Raw genomic sequence first — 17,570 nt, forward strand, 5'->3', positions numbered from 1 at the left:
TACACCCCATCCCCATACGGATTCTCACCCACACCCCATCCCCTTACAGACTCTCACCCCCACCCAGTCCCCATATGACTCGCACCCACACCTCATCCCCATACTGAATCTCACCCACACCACATCTCCATTAAGAGTCACACCCCCACCCAGTCCCCATATGACTCGCACCCACACCTCATCCCCATACTGAATCTCACCATGTCTCCGTACAGACTCTCACCCACACCCCATCCCCATACAGACTCTCACCCACATCCCGTCCACATACAGACTCTCACTCACACCACATCTCCATATGGACTCTTACCCACACCGCATCCCCATACAGACTCTCACCCACAGAGCGTTCCCACACTGACTCTCACCCACAGCCCACCCCATACAGACTCTCACCCACACCCCATCCCCATACAGACTCTCACCCACACCCCATCCCCATACAGACTCTCACTCAAACCCAGTCCCCATACGGACTCTCACCCACACCACGTCTCCATACGGACTCTCACCCACACCCCGTCCCCATACAGACTCTCAACCACACCCCATCTCCATACGGACTCACACCCACACCACGTCCCCATATGGACTCTCAACCACATCCCATCCCCATACAGACTCACACCCACACCCCATCGCCATACAGACTCTCACTCACACTCCGTCCCCATACAGACTCTCACCCACACCCCACCCCATACAAACTCTTACCCACACACCATCCCCATACAGAATCTTACCACCCCCCCCCGCCCGTCTCGATATGGACTCTCACCCACACCCCATCCCCATACAGACTCTCACCCACATTCCGTCCCCAAAATGACTCTCACCCACAGTCCATCCCCATACAGAATCTCACTCACACCCCGTCCCCATACCGACTCACACCCACACTCCATTCCCATCCTGACTCACACCCACATTCCTTCCCCATACTGAATCTCACCCACACCCCGTCCCCATACTGAATCTCACCCACACCACATCTCCATACAGACTCTCACCCACACCACGTCTCCATACGGACTCTCACCCATACGCCGTCCCCATGCTGACTCACACTCACACCCCGTCCCAATACAGACTCTCACCCACACTCCATCCCCAAACTCACTCTCACCCACACGCCGTCCCCATACAGACTCGCACCCACATCCCATCCCCATACAGACTCATACCCACACCCCATCCCAATAAAGAATCTCACCCACACCTCGTCCACATATGACTCTCACCCAGACCCCATCCCCATACAGACTCTCACCCACACTCCATCCCCATACAGACTCTCACTCACACCCCATCTCCATACAGACTCTCACCCACACCCCGTCCCCATACGGACTCTCACCCACACCCCGTCCCCATACAGACTCTCACCCACACCCCATCCCCATACTGACTCTCACCCACACCCCGCCCCATACAGACTCTCACCCACACCCCACCCCATACAGACTCTCACCCACACCCCGCCCCATACAGACTCTCACCCACACCCCGCCCCATACAGACTCTCACCCACACCCCACCCCATACAGACTCTCACCCACACTCCGTCCCCATACTGACTCTCAACCCACCACCCATCGCCATACGGACTCTCAACCACACCCTGTCCCCATGCTGACTCACACCCACACCCAGTCCTCATACTGACTCTCATCCACACCACATCCCCATATAGATTCTCACCCACACCCCATCCCTTACACACACTCTCACCCCCACCCAGTCCCCATATGACTCTCACCCACACCCCATCCCCATACTGAATCTCACTCACACCACATCGCCATTAAGACTCTCACCCACATCCCGTCCCCATACAGACTCTCACACACACCCTGTCACCATACTGATGCTCACACACATCACGTCCGCTTACTGACTCACCCACAACCCGTCCCCATGCTGACTCACATCCACATCCCATCCCCATACAGACTCTCACCCACACCACGTCTCCGTACAGACTCTCACCCAGACCCCATCCCCATACAGACTCTCACCCACAGCCCATCCCCATACGGACTCACACCCACACCCTGTCACCATGCTGACTCACACCCACACCCCATCCCCATACAGACTCTCACCCACACCCCGTCTCCATACGGACTCTCACCCACAACACGTCCCCATACAGACTCTCACCCACACCCCATCCCCATACAGACACTCACCCACATCCCGTCCCCATACAGATTCTCACTCAGATCTCATCCCCACACAGAATCTCACCCACACCCCATACCCATACAGACTCTCACCCACACTCCATCCCCATATAGAATCTCACTCACACACCGTCCCCATACTGACTCACACCCACACCCCATCACCATACAGACTCTCACCCACACCCCGTCCCCATACGGACTCTTACCCACACCCCATCACCATACGGACTCTCACCACATCCCGTCTCCATACAGACTCTCACTCACACCCCATCCCCATACAGACTCACACCCACACCCCATCCCCATACAGACTCTCACCCACACCCCATCCCCATATGGACTCTCACCCACACCCCGTCACCATGCTGACTCACACCCACACCCCGTCCACATATGACTCTCACCTACACCCCATCCCCATACTGAATCTCACCCACACCACGTCTCCGTACAGACTCTCACCCAGACCCCATCCCCATACAGACACTCACCCACACCCGGTCCCCATACGGACTCTCACTCACACCCCATCTCTATACGGACTCTCACCCACACCCCATCCCCATACAGACTCTCACCCACACCCCATCCCCATACAGACTCTCACCCACACCCCATCCCCATACAGACTCTCACCCACACCCCATCCCCATACAGACTCTCACTCACACCCCATCTCTATACGGACTCTTACCCACACCCCATCCCCATACAGACTCACACCCACACCCCATCCCCATACAGACTCTCACCCACACCCCATCCCCATACAGACTCTCACCCACACCCCATCCCTATACTGAATCTCACCCACACCCCATCCCCATACAGACTCACACCCACACCCCATCCCCATACAGACTCACACCCACACCCTGTCACCATGCTGACTCACACCCACACCCCATCCCCATACTGAATCTCACCCACACCACGTCTCCGTACAGACTCTCACCCAGACCCCATCCCCATACAGACACTCACCCACACCCGGTCCCCATACAGACTCTCACTCACACCCCATCTCTATACGGACTCTTACCCACACCCCATCCCCATACAGACTCACACCCACACCCCATCCCCATACAGACTCTCACCCACACCCCATCCCCATACAGACTCTCACTCACACCCAGTCCCCATACGGACTCTCACCCACAACACGTCCCCATACAGACTCTCACCCACACCCCATCCCCATACAGACACTCACCCACATCCCGTCCCCATACAGATTCTCACTCAGATCTCATCCCCACACAGAATCTCACCCACACCCCATACCCATACAGACTCTCACCCACACTCCATCCCCATATAGAATCTCACTCACACACCGTCCCCATACTGACTCACACCCACACCCCATCACCATACAGACTCTCACCCACACCCCGTCCCCATACGGACTCTTACCCACACCCCATCACCATACGGACTCTCACCCACATCCCGTCTCCATACAGACTCTCACTCACACCCCATCCCCATACAGACTCACACCCACACCCCATCCCCATACAGACTCTCACCCACACCCCATCCCCATATGGACTCTCACCCACACCCCGTCACCATGCTGACTCACTCCCACACCCCGTCCACATATGACTCTCATCTACACCCCATCCCCATACTGAATCTCACCCACACCACGTCTCCGTACAGACTCTCACCCAGACCCCATCCCCATACAGACACTCACCCACACCCGGTCCCCATACGGACTCTCACTCACACCCCATCTCTATACGGACTCTTACCCACACCCCATCCCCATACAGACTCACACCCACACCCCATCCCCATACAGACTCTCACCTACACCCCATCCCCATACAGACTCTCACCCACACCCCATCCCCATACAGACTCTCACCCACACCCCATCCCCATACAGACTCTCACTCACACCCCATCTCTATACGGACTCTTACCCACACCCCATCCCCATACAGACTCACACCCACACCCCATCCCCATACAGACTCTCACCCACACCCCATCCCCATACAGACTCTCACCCACACCCCATCCCTATACTGAATCTCACCCACACCCCATCCCCATACAGACTCACACCCACACCCCATCCCCATACAGACTCACACCCACACCCTGTCACCATGCTGACTCACACCCACACCCCATCCCCATACTGAATCTCACCCACACCACGTCTCCGTACAGACTCTCACCCAGACCCCATCCCCATACAGACACTCACCCACACCCGGTCCCCATACAGACTCTCACTCACACCCCATCTCTATACGGACTCTTACCCACACCCCATCCCCATACAGACTCACACCCACACTCCATCCCCATACAGACTCTCACCCACACCCCATCCCCATACAGACTCTCACCCACATCCCGTCCCCATACAGACTCTCACTCACACCCAGTCCCCATACGGACTCTCACCCACACCACGTCCCCATACTGACTCTCACTCACACACTGGCCCCATACAGACTCTCACCCACACCCCGTCCCATACAGACTCTCAACCACACCTCATTCCCATACAGATTCTCACTCAGATCTCATCCCCACACAGAATCTCACCCACACCCCATACCCATACAGACTCTCACCCACACTCCATCCCCATATAGAATCTCACTCACACCCCGTCCCCATACTGACTCACACCCACACTCCATCCCCATACAGACTCACACCCACACCCCGTCCCCATACTGACTCACTCCCACAGGAGAAAGTGAGGGCTGCAGATGCTGGAGATCAGAGCTGAAAATGTGTTGCTGGAAAAGCGCAGCTGGTCAGGCAGCATCCAAGGAACAGGAGAATCGACATTTCGGGCATAAGCCCTTCTTCAGGAATCATTCCTGAAGAAGGGTTTATGCCTGAAACGTCGATTCAGTACCTTGGATGCTGCCTGACCAGCTGCGCTTTTCCAGCAACACATTTTCAGCTCTGACTCACACCCACACTCCATCCCCTACAGACTCTCATCCACAGAGCGTCCTATACTGACTCTCACCCACAGCCCACCCCATACAGACTCTCACCCACACCCAGTCCCCATGCGGACTCTCACCCACACCACGGCCCCATGCGGACTCTCACCCACACCACGGCCCCATGCGGACTCTCACCCACACCACGTCCCCATGCGGACTCTCACCCACACCCTGTTCCCATACCAACTCACACCCACACCCCATCCCCATATGGACTCACCCACACCCCATCCCCATACAGACTCTCACCCACACCCCGTCCCCATACGGACTCACACTCACACTCCGTCCAATACAGACTCTCACCCACACTCCGTCCCCATACTGACTCTCAACCCACACCCCGTCCCCATACAGACTCTCAGCCACACCACGTCCCCATACGGACTCGTAACCACACCCTGTCCCCATGTTGACTCTCACCCACATCTCATCCCCATATGGACTCTCACCCACATCCCGTCCCCATACAGACTCTCACTCACACCCCATCTCCATACGGACTCTTACCCACACCGCATCCCCATACAGACTCTCACCCACAGAGCGTTCCCATTCTGACTCTCACCCACAGCCCACCCCATACAGACTCTAACCCATACCCCACCCCATACAGAATCTCACCCACACCCCATCCCCACACAGACTCTCACTCACACTTCGTCCCAATACAGACTCACACCCATAATCCATCCCCATACGGACTCTCACCCACATCCTGTCCCCATACGGACTCACACCCACACCCCGTCCCCATACGGACTCTCACCCACACCCTGTCCCCATACGGACTCTCACCCACATCCCGTCCCCATATGACTCTCACCCACACCCCATCCCCATACAGACTCTCACCCACACCCCGTCCCCATACGGACTCTCACCCACACCCCGTCCCCATGCTGACTCACACTCACACCCCGTCCAATACAGACTCTCACCCACACTTCGCCCCCCATACTGACTCTCAACCCACACCCCGTCCCCATACAGACTCTCAACCACACCCTGTCCCCATATTGACTCACACCCACACCTCATCCCAATACAGACTCTCACCCACACCCCATCCCCATATGGACTCTCACCCACACCCCATCCCCATACAGACTGTAACCCACACCCCACCCCATACAGACTCTCACCCACACCCCACCCCATACAGACTCTCACCCACACCCCATCCCCATATGGACTCTCACCCACACCCCATCCCCATACAGACTGTAACCCACACCCCACCCCATACAGACTCTCACCCACACCCCACCCCATACAGACTCTCACCCACATCCCATCCCCATACGGACTCTCACTCACACCCTGTCACCATGCTGACTCTCACCCACACCCCATCCCCATACTGAATCTCACCCACATCACGCCTCCGTGCAGACTCTCACCCACACCCCATCCCCATACAGACTCTCACCCACAGAGCGTTACCATTCTGACTCTCACCCACAGCCCACCCCATACAGACTCTCACCCATACCCCATCCCCATACAGACTCTCACCCATACCCCATCCCATACAGACTCTCACCCACACCCCATCCCCATACAGACGCTCACTCACACCCCGTCCCCATACAGACTCTCACCCATACCCCATCCCCATACAGACTCTCACTCACACCCTGTCCCCATACAGACTCTCACCCACATCCCGTCCCCATACGGACTCTCACCCACACCCCGTCCCCATACTGACTCTCAACCACACCCCATCCCATACAGACTCTCACCCACACCCCATCCCCATACAGACTCTCACTCACACCCTGTCCCCATACAGACTCTCACCCACATCCCGTCCCCATACGTACTCTCACCCACACCCCGTCCCCATACTGACTCTCAACCACACCCCATCTCCATACGGACTCACACCCACACCACGTGCCCATATGGACTCTCAACCACATCCCCCATCCCCATACAGACTCACACCCACACCACATCTCCATACCGACTCTCACCCACACCCCATCCCCACACAGACTCTCACACAGACCTCGTCCCCATATGGACTCTCACCCACAACCCACCCCACACAGTCTCTCACCCACACCCCATCCCAATAAAGAATCTCACTCATACCCCGTCCCCATACTGACTCACACCCACACTCCATCCCCATACAGACTCTCACCCACACCCTGTCCCCATACAGACTCTCACCCACACCCTGTCCCCATGCTCACCCACATCACGTCCCCTTACTGACGCACACACACCCCGTCCCTATGCTGACTCACACCCACATCCCATCCCCATACGGACTCACACCCACACCCCGTCCCCATATGACTCTCACCCACATCCCATCCCCATACTGAATCTCACCCACACCACGTCTCTGTACAGACTCTCACCCACACCCCGTCCCCATACAGACTCTGACTCACACCCCATCTCTATACGGACTCTTACCCACACCCCATCCCCATACAGACTCTCACACACAGAGCGTTCCCATACTGACTCTCACCCACAGCCCACCCCATACAGACTCTCACCCACAGCCCACCCCATACAGACTCTCACCCACAGCCCACCCCGTACAGACTCTCACCCACACCCCATCCCCATACAGACTCTCACTCACACCCAGTCCCCATACAGACTCTCACCCACACCACGTCCGAATACAGACTCTCACTCACACCCAGTCCCCATACTGACTCTCACCCACACCATGTCCCCATACAGACTCTCACTCACACCCAGTCCCCATACAGACTCTCACCCACACCCCGTCCCCATACAGACTCTCACTCACACCCCATTCCCATACAGACTCTCAACCACACCCCATCCCCATACAGATTCTCACTCAGATCCCATCCCCATACAGACTCACACCCACACTCCATCCCCATACAGACTCTCACCCACACCCCGTCCCCATACTGACTCGCTCCCACAGGAGAAAGTGAGGGCTGCAGATTCTGAAGATCAGAGCTGAAAATGTGTTGCTGGAAAAGCGCAGCTGGTCAGGCAGTATCCAAGGAACAGGAGAATCGACGTTTCGGGCATAAGCCCTTCTTCAGGAATCATTCCTGAACAAGGGCTTATGCCCGAAACGTCGATTCTCCTGTACCTTGGATGTTGCCTGACCAGCTGCGCTTTTCCAGCAACACATTTTCAGCTCTGACTCACACCCACACCCCACCCCATACAAACTCTTACCCACACACCATCCCCATACAGACTCTTACCACTCCCCCTCCGCCCGTCTCGATATGGACTCTCACCCACACCCCATCCCCATAAAGACTCTCACCCACACCCCAAGCCCATACAGACTCACACCCACACACTGTCCAGATACGGACTCACACCCACACCCCATCCCCATGCGGACTCTCACCCACACCCTATCCCCATACCGAATCTCACTCATACCCCGTCCCCATACAGACTCTCACCCACACCCCGTCCCCATACAGACTCTCACCCACACCACGTCCCCATACAGACTCTCACCCACACCCCGTCCCCATACAGACTCTCACCCACACCACGTCCCCATACGGACTCTCACCCACACCCCGTCCCCATACAGACTCTCACCCACACCCCGTCCCCATACAGACTCTCACCCACACCCCATCACCATGCTGACTCACACCCACACCCCGTCCCATATGACTCTTACCCACACCCCATCCCCATACAGACTCTCACACACAGCCCACCCCATACAGACTCTCATTCACACCCAGTCCCCATACGGACTCTCACCCACACCACGTCCCCATACAGACTCTCACCCACACCCCATCCCCATACAGACTATCACCCACACCCAGTCCCCATACGGACTCTCACCCACACCCCATCCCCATACAGACTATCACCCACACCACGTCCCCATACGGACTCTCACCCACACCCCGTCCCCATACTGACTCTCACTCACACCCTGTCCCCATACAGACTCTCACCCACACCCTGTCCCCATACAGACTCTCACTCACACCCTGTCCCCATACAGACTCTCACTCACACCCTGTCCCCATACTGACTCTCACTCACACCCTGTCCCCATACAGACTCTCACTCACACCCTGTCCCCATACAGACTCTCACCCATACCCCACCCCATACAGACTCTTACCACTCCCCCTCCGCCCGTCTCGATATGGACTCTCACCCACACCCCATCCCCATACAGACTCTCACCCACACCCCAAGCCCATACAGACTCACACCCACACACTGTCCCAATACGGACTCACACCCACACCCCATCCCCATACAGGCACTCACCCACACCCCATCCCCATACAGACTCACACCCACACACTGTCCCGATACGGACTCACACTCACACCCCATCCCCAGACAGACTCTCACACACACCTCGTCCCCATACGGACTCTCACCCACAACCCACCCCATACAGTCTCTCACCCACACCCCATCCCAATAAAGAATCTCACTCATACCCCGTCCGCATACAGACTCTCACCCACACTCCATCCCCATACTAAATCTCACTCACACCACATCTCCATTAAGACTCTCACCCACACCCCGTCCCCATACAGACTCTCACCCACACCCCGTCCCCATACAGACTCTCACCCACACCCTGTCCCCATACTGATGCTCACCAATATCACGTCCCCTTACTGACTCATCCACACCCCGTCCCAATGCTGACTCACACCCACATCCCATCCCCATACAGACCCTCACCCACACCCCATCCCCATACGGACTCTCACCCACACCCCATCCCCTTACTGAATCTCACCCACACCCTGTCCCCATACTGAATCTCACCCACACCAAGTCTCCATACAGACTCTCACCCATACCCCATCCCCATACAGACTCTCACCCACATCCCGTCCCCATACAGACTCTCACTCACACCCCATCTCCATACGGACTCTTACCCACACCCCATCACCATACAGACTCTCACCCACAGAGCGTTCGCATACTGACTCTCACCCACAGCCCACCCCATACAGACTCTCACCCACACCCCATCCCCATACGGACTCTTACTCACACCCCATCCCCATACAGACTCTCACCCACACCCCATCCCCATACGGACTCTTACTCACACCCCATCCCCATACAGACTCTCACCCACATCCCGTCCCCATACAGACTCTCACTCACACCCCATCTCCATACGGACTCTTACCCACACCCCATCACCATACAGACTCTCACCCACAGAGCGTTCGCATACAGACTCTCACCCACACCCCACCCCATGCAGACTCTCACCCACACCCCATCCCCATACAGACTCTCACCCACACCCCGTCTCCATACGGACTCTTACTCACACCCCATCCCCATACAGACTCTCACCCACACCCCACCCCATATAGAATCTCACTCACACCCCATCCTCATACTGACACACACCCACACCCCGTCCCCATACAGACTCACACCCACACTCCATCCCCATACAGACTCTCACCCACACCCCGTCCCCATACAGACTCACTCCCACAGGAGAAGGTGAGGGCTGCAGATGCTGGAGATCAGAGCTGAAAATGTGTTGCTGGAAAAGCGCAGCTGGTCAGGCAGCATCCAAGGAACAGGAGAATCGACATTTCGGGCATAAGCCCTTCTTCAGCAACACATTTTCAGCTCTGACTCACACCCACACTCCATCCCCGTACAGACTCTCATCCACAGAGCGTTCCCATACTGACTCTCACCCACAGCCCACCCCATACAGACTCTCACCCACACCCCACCCCATACAGACTCTCACTCACACCCCGTCCCCATACAGACTCTCACTCACACCCCATCTCTATACGGACTCACACCCACACCCCATCCCCATACAGACTCTCACCCACACCCCATCCCCATACAGACTCTCACCCACACTCTGTCCCCATACTGAATCTCACCCACACCAAATCTCCATACAGACTCTCACACACACCCCATCACCATACAGACTCTCACCCACAGAGCATTCCCATACAGACTCTCACCCACACCCCATCCCCATACAGACTCTCACCCACACCCCATTCCCATACAGACTCTCACCCACACCCCATCCCCATACAGACTCTCATTCACACCACGTCCCCATACAGACTCTCACCCACACCCCATCCCCATACAGACTCTCACCCACACCCCATCCCCATACAGACTCTCACCCACACTCTGTCCCCATACTGAATCTCACCCACACCAAATCTCCATACAGACTCTCACACACACCCCATCCCCATACAGACTCTCACCCACACCCCATCCCCATACAGACTCTCACCCACACTCTGTCCCCATACTGAATCTCACCCACACCAAATCTCCATACTGACTCTCACCCACACCCCATTCCCATACAGACTCTCACCCACACCCCATCCCCATACAGACTCTCATTCACACCACGTCCCCATACAGACTCTCACTCACACCCTGTCCCCATACGGACTCTCACCCACACCACGTTCCCATGCCGACTCTCACCCACACCCCGTCCCCATACTGACTCTCACTCACACCCTGTCCCCAAACAGACTCTCACCCACACCACATCCCCATACAGACTCACACCCACACCCTGTCCCTATACCGACTCTCACCCACACCCTGTCCCCATACTGTCTCTCACCCACACCACTTCCCCATACAGACTCACACCCACACCACTTCCCCATACAGACTCACACCCACACTCCGTCCCCATACTGACTCTCACCCACACCACGTCCCTATACAGACTCTCACCCACACCCTGTTCCCATGCTGACTCTCACCCACAGCATGTCCCCATACAGACTCTCACTCACACCCCGTCCCCATACGGAGTCTCACTCACACCCTGTTGCAGTACAGACAGTACAGAGTCTCACCTACGCTCTGTTACATTAGAGGCAGTGCACGACTCTTCAGCCTGTCCACAATCTTATTTGATCTTGGGCTTTCAGTTGTCTCTTTGTTGCTCCTTTTTCTCAATCAGCTTCTTGGCTTTGGTGTTCTGGAGGTTGGCAAATCACTGGGACTGTTTATCAAGGGTTGGGTCAGAGTGAATGAATAGGGGCACAGTTGTCTTTTTCATGTCAAGTGGATCAGCCAGAGTAACTGCATCAGTCTCCAAAGATAAGTTCTCTCTCTCCTACCTTTGATACTCCTCCAATGAAAGAATCTTCACAGAATCTCATTATTTAACATTAACTGTGGAGGTGGACCTCAAATCCCAGGAGATGTTAGAGACCGGAACAAAAGCAGCACCATACTTCACCAAAGCTGTCTCGAAGCATAAGTTTAAGGTGAGAGGAGAAAGGTATAAAAGAAATCTGAGGGGCAACTTTTTCACACAGAGGGTGGTGCATGTACGGAATAAGCTGCCAGAGGAAATGGTAGAGGTAGGTCCAATTACATCATTTAAAAGTCATTTGGCTGTGTATATGAATAAGAAAGGTTTAGAGGGATATGGGTCAAATGCTGGCAAATGGGACTAGTTAAGTGTAAGCTACCTGGTTGGCATGGATGAGTTGGACTGAAGTGTCTGTTTCTATGCTGTATGACTGTGAGATCTATTGCAGGGTTTGTTTGAAAATAGACAATAGACAATAGACAATAGGTGCAGGAGTAGGCCATTCAGCCCTTCATGATTCATGGCTGATCATTCCTAATCAGTATCCTCTTCCTGCCTTATCTCCATAACCCTTGATTCCACTATCTTTGAGAGCTCTATCCAACTCCTTCTTAAATGAATCCAGAGACTGGGCTTCCACTGCCCTCTGGGGCAGAGCATTCCACACAGCCACCACTCTCTGGGTGAAGAAGTTTCTCTTCATCTCTGTCCTAAATGGTCTACCCCGTATTTTTAAGCTGTGTTCTCTGGTTCGGCACTCACCCATCAGCGGAAACATGTTTCCTGCTGCCAGAGTGTCCAATCCTTTCATAATCTTATATGTCTCAATCAGATCCCCGCTCAGTCTTCGAAACTCAAGGGTATACAAGCCCAGTCGCTTCAGTCTTTCAGTGGAAGGTAATCCCGCCATTCCAGGAATTGACCTCGTGAACCTACGCTGCACTCCCTCAATAGCCAGAACGTCTTTCCTCAAATTTGGAGACCAGAACTGCACATAGTACTCCAGGTGTGGTCTCACCAGGGCCCTGTACAGCTGCAGAAGCACCTCTTTGCTTCTATACTCAATTCCTCTTGTTATGAAGGCCAGTATGCTATTAGCCTTCTTCACTACCTGCTTTACCTGCATGCTTGCCTTCATTGACTGGTGTACAAGAACACCCAGATCTCTCTGTATTGTCCCTTTACCTAAATTGATTCCATTGTATTAACAATCTTGAAATAAAAGGAGTGGTTATGCAGGCTGCTTTTTAGCATGATGTGACAGTTGTCCAAGAGTGATCTGGGGATGTTAGCTTAGCAGTTCTAACAATAACAATAGAGGAAGGAGTTAAGGGGAAGTGAAAGCCAGTTAAGATAGTTGAGCCATGGGAACCAGCAGACCAGAAGTTGAAAGTTAGATAATATAGAACATCTGCTGTGCCTGGATAGTTCAGTTTACTTATCAGTTTGTAAAACTCACCATGTAGTGTCATGCTGGAATAATGTGGTCAATGATTCTGGCCTTGTAGTAAACTAGGAAGCTATGAACTACAAATAAATGTTGCAAATTCTGTATCAATATTCTTCAGGTGACTGAGATTGTGTCTGAATCTGGGTGTACACTCCATCATTAAAGTCATGGATACGTTTATTCACTGGCTAGATGAGAGACCAAAGAAACTTGACCTCCTCCAGGTGCCCCAACCCCTCAAGGGGTGAAGGGGTGTGCCATTGTGCACAGAAAGGGGATAGAAGTGATAGATAGGTATTGTGGGACTGTCATCTCAGGGCGGTCTAGGGGTGACCTACTATACCACCTCCCAACTGCTGGGGACGTGTGAGGTGGCACCTCCCAAATTTCTCCAACAGGGTGGCACAATGGCTCAGTAAAACCTAAGGAAGGGCTTATGCCTGAAACATCGATTCTCCTGCTCCTCAGATGCTGCCTGACCTGCTGTGCTTTTCCAGTTTTACACCCTTCACTCTGGCTCAGTGATTAGCATTGCTGCCTTGCAGCGCCAGGGTCCTGAGTTCAATTCTAGCCTTGGACGACTGTGTGGAGTTTGCACATTCTTCCTGTGCATACATGACTAGGCCAGTATATATTGCCCATTCCAGAAGGCAGCTAAGAGTCAACCACATTGCTGTGTAGGCTAGACCAGGTAGTAATGGTGAATTCTTTCCTTAAAGGACATCAGTGAACCAAATGGGTCTTTCCCAACAATCAGCGTTGGTTTCATGGTCATCATTAGACTCTTAATTCCACATTTTTAAACTGCGCTCAAATCCCACCATCTGCTGTGGCGGGATTCAAACCCAGGTCCCCAGAACATTACGTGGGGCTTCGGATTAATAGTTTAGCAATAATCCCTAGGCCATCACTTCCCTTTACTGAATATTTAACTTTTCATTGTAAACTACCAGAGGAGGGATAGATCATCCTACACACTCACACGTGGAGCAGTGCAAAGTGCATGGAGGTATCACTCTCTGGTGCATTCTTGGAGGAACATACCCTCTGGAAAGTGAGAAATTAAGCTAGAGGCTTAGATTGTGAGTCATATAAACACAACCTCCATGTAACCTGGCACAATTCTGTGCTGATGCTCTGACCAGAAAACTGAACAAGAGAATATTGATGCTAAGGGAACCAATTAAAATACAATTAATAGCAATCACAGTAACTTAGTGTTTTGATGGTAGAAAGCAAGCATTCCCTTGAGGGTAGAAACTCCTCTCCATTTTAATTGGCTCATAGTTCTAATTATCCACATTTAGAGTCAGAGAGGTCTGCAGCAGAGAAAAAGACCCTTCGGCCCATTTAGTTTGTGTCTGTCAAAACCAGCCATCTTATTATTCTAATCTCATTTCTCATTGGCCCACGGCTTTGGCATCACAAGTGCACACCTGAATACATCTTAACTGAAGATTTCTGCCCTTTATCACCCTTGCAGTGAGTCCCAGATTTCCACCACTGTCCGGGTGAATAAGATTGCTCTCACTTCACCTTTAAACCTTCTGCCCCTTAGTTTAAATCTATGTCCCTGGTCTATGATCCCACCCTTAAGGGGAAGAAATTTCTTCCTGTTTATCCCATCATTTAAATATCTCAACCATGTCCCTTCTTACCCTCCTCTGTTCCAAGGAAAACAATCTCAGCCTGTTCCCTTCATATCTAAAACTCTCCTGCCCTCTCACTATCCTGGTAAATCCCCTCTGCATCCTCTCCAGTGCTATCACATCCCTCCAATAATGTGGATTCCAGAACTACACACAATAATACAAAGTCATTTGCCCTCAAATCTAGCCACTACCAGGTTCTCCTGAGGTTGACTGTCTCATCTCAATACTGCTCAAGTTTCTTCAGTAACCTCTTAAATAATTCCACAGAGGCCAGTATCCTGTCACCAAGTGACCTTTTATTTACACATGAACAATCACTGGCTTTAGTACGGCTTCATTCATAGCCAGCTTTCAGAGTGCTGGTATCTCTGACAGAGCCAGGACTGCCTGATTGAACCAGATGAATAGTTCCAATCAGGGAACTCATATTCCATGAGATCTAGCTGGCTGACCTTGTTACAATCACTACATCATCATCGGCAATCATTCCCGCAGCACTGCATTTGACATCCCTTCTTTCTCACCTAAGAAAACAGATGACTCCTCAGCCATCTGTGGGCGGCACGGTGGCACAGTGGTTAGCACTGCTGCCTCACAGCGCCTGAGACCCGGGTTCAATTCCTGCCTCAGGCGTTTGACTGTGTGGAGTTTGCACGTTCTCCCCGTGTCTGCGTGGGTTTCCTCCGGGTGCTCCGGTTTCCTCCCACAGTCCAAAAGATGTGCAGGGTCAGGTGAATTGGCCATGCTAAATTGCCCGTAGTGTTAGGTAAGTGGTAAATGTAGGGGTATGGGTGGGCTTCGCTTCGGCAGGTCGGTGTGGACTTGTTGGGCCGAAGGGCCTGTTTCCACACTGTAATGTAATGTAATGTAATCTAATCCATTTTTAAGTTCTCACCTTGTCACTGAGCTAGTTGTGTCATCACAATAACTATTCCGGAGCCTGTGTTTAGTGAAAAAATGAAATGGATAAGTTACATGTTTACCAATAAAAATAGCAAGCATGACTTTGGCACTGTTATTTCTGACTAATAGCAAAACTAGGTGGCAAGTATTCTCAGAAGTAAAGATACAACAATTGGGTACTGAGGAATATTTGAAAATTCTATTAAAATTTATAGACAGAATTTATATGAAAGGTGACTTCTAAACTTACATGAGATATGGTCTGATTTTAAACATTTAGAAAGCTCGATGGACATTCTCTCGGAGAGTATTTGTGATGAAATTTAACAGACCATATGTAAGATTACAAAACTTCTATTATGAGATTCCTAATTCAGTGTTTCCCTTTAAATTGTTGAACTGTGCCAAGATGTTGAACACGGACAGACTCCTAATATTAACTTAAGTTTAACTTTCAGTAAGAAAAACTCTTGGAATATATATTAGAGGCTTATGGTAATGAGCATAGCAGCAGAAAATTCCTTTCATGATGGTGCGTGTAAAATAAACCATGCAGTAAGAGATGAAATGCTTCATAAAATCCGAGCAGACCAACCAAGTTGCAAATTAACATTTGCCCAGCATGATCCATACGAAGGACTCACTGCAAACTGTTGGAGGCTACAGACTGTATCAATTGCTTTTTTGGAAGAAATCCAAAAATTCCTTTGGTAATGAATGATCATTCCCTGGCTTGTGGAGTGACTACAATTAGCTCCATGGTTTTCAGCCCTTATAATGCCCAGCAAGCAGAAAATATGCACTCCCTAATGCTGAGGGTTAGGAGAAATTACACAGAGTCTTACAGCATTCTATAAGGCCATTGTAAATACATTTGAATCAGGGACCATGATATATATAAAAGAGAATGGTAGAAAAAGTGAAAAGAGCTGGGTAGGATTGTAGGCAGTGATGGAAAAACAGCAATTTCATAGCATGGCAACTGAACTCGAAGGGTGCATTCTTTGAGTTTAATTGGCCTTGATCACACACTTACAGAACTGGAACAAGTCATAGAAAGTAATGAGGCAAAATGCACTGCACATAAACATATTTTGGATAATTATGAAGACCAGATTATGGCAAATGAAAGGCTAACTGAATATTAATAACGTGATATAAAGTCACAGGACAAAGCTATTTGTCCCAACGATAAGCAACTGGAAATTGGCACCAAAATAACATGTACTATTGAAGGGACCAGTGAAAGGAGGAATGCCA

At 52.3% G+C, this 17,570-nt stretch overlaps 1 protein-coding gene across 1 annotated transcript in view; it reads right to left on the bottom strand.

Moving 5' to 3' along the window:
- The window catches only part of ankrd67 (ankyrin repeat domain 67), a 52,307-nt gene that overhangs the window by 12,770 nt on the left and 21,967 nt on the right, over positions 1 to 17,570 (bottom strand). The gene's annotated exons all lie outside the window — the stretch shown is intronic.

The sequence above is a fragment of the Chiloscyllium plagiosum genome, unplaced genomic scaffold, assembly GCF_037043375.1.
Source record: "Chiloscyllium plagiosum isolate Xiang-an unplaced genomic scaffold, Cpla_swu_hap1 HiC_scaffold_13, whole genome shotgun sequence".
Taxonomy (NCBI): domain Eukaryota; kingdom Metazoa; phylum Chordata; class Chondrichthyes; order Orectolobiformes; family Hemiscylliidae; genus Chiloscyllium; species Chiloscyllium plagiosum.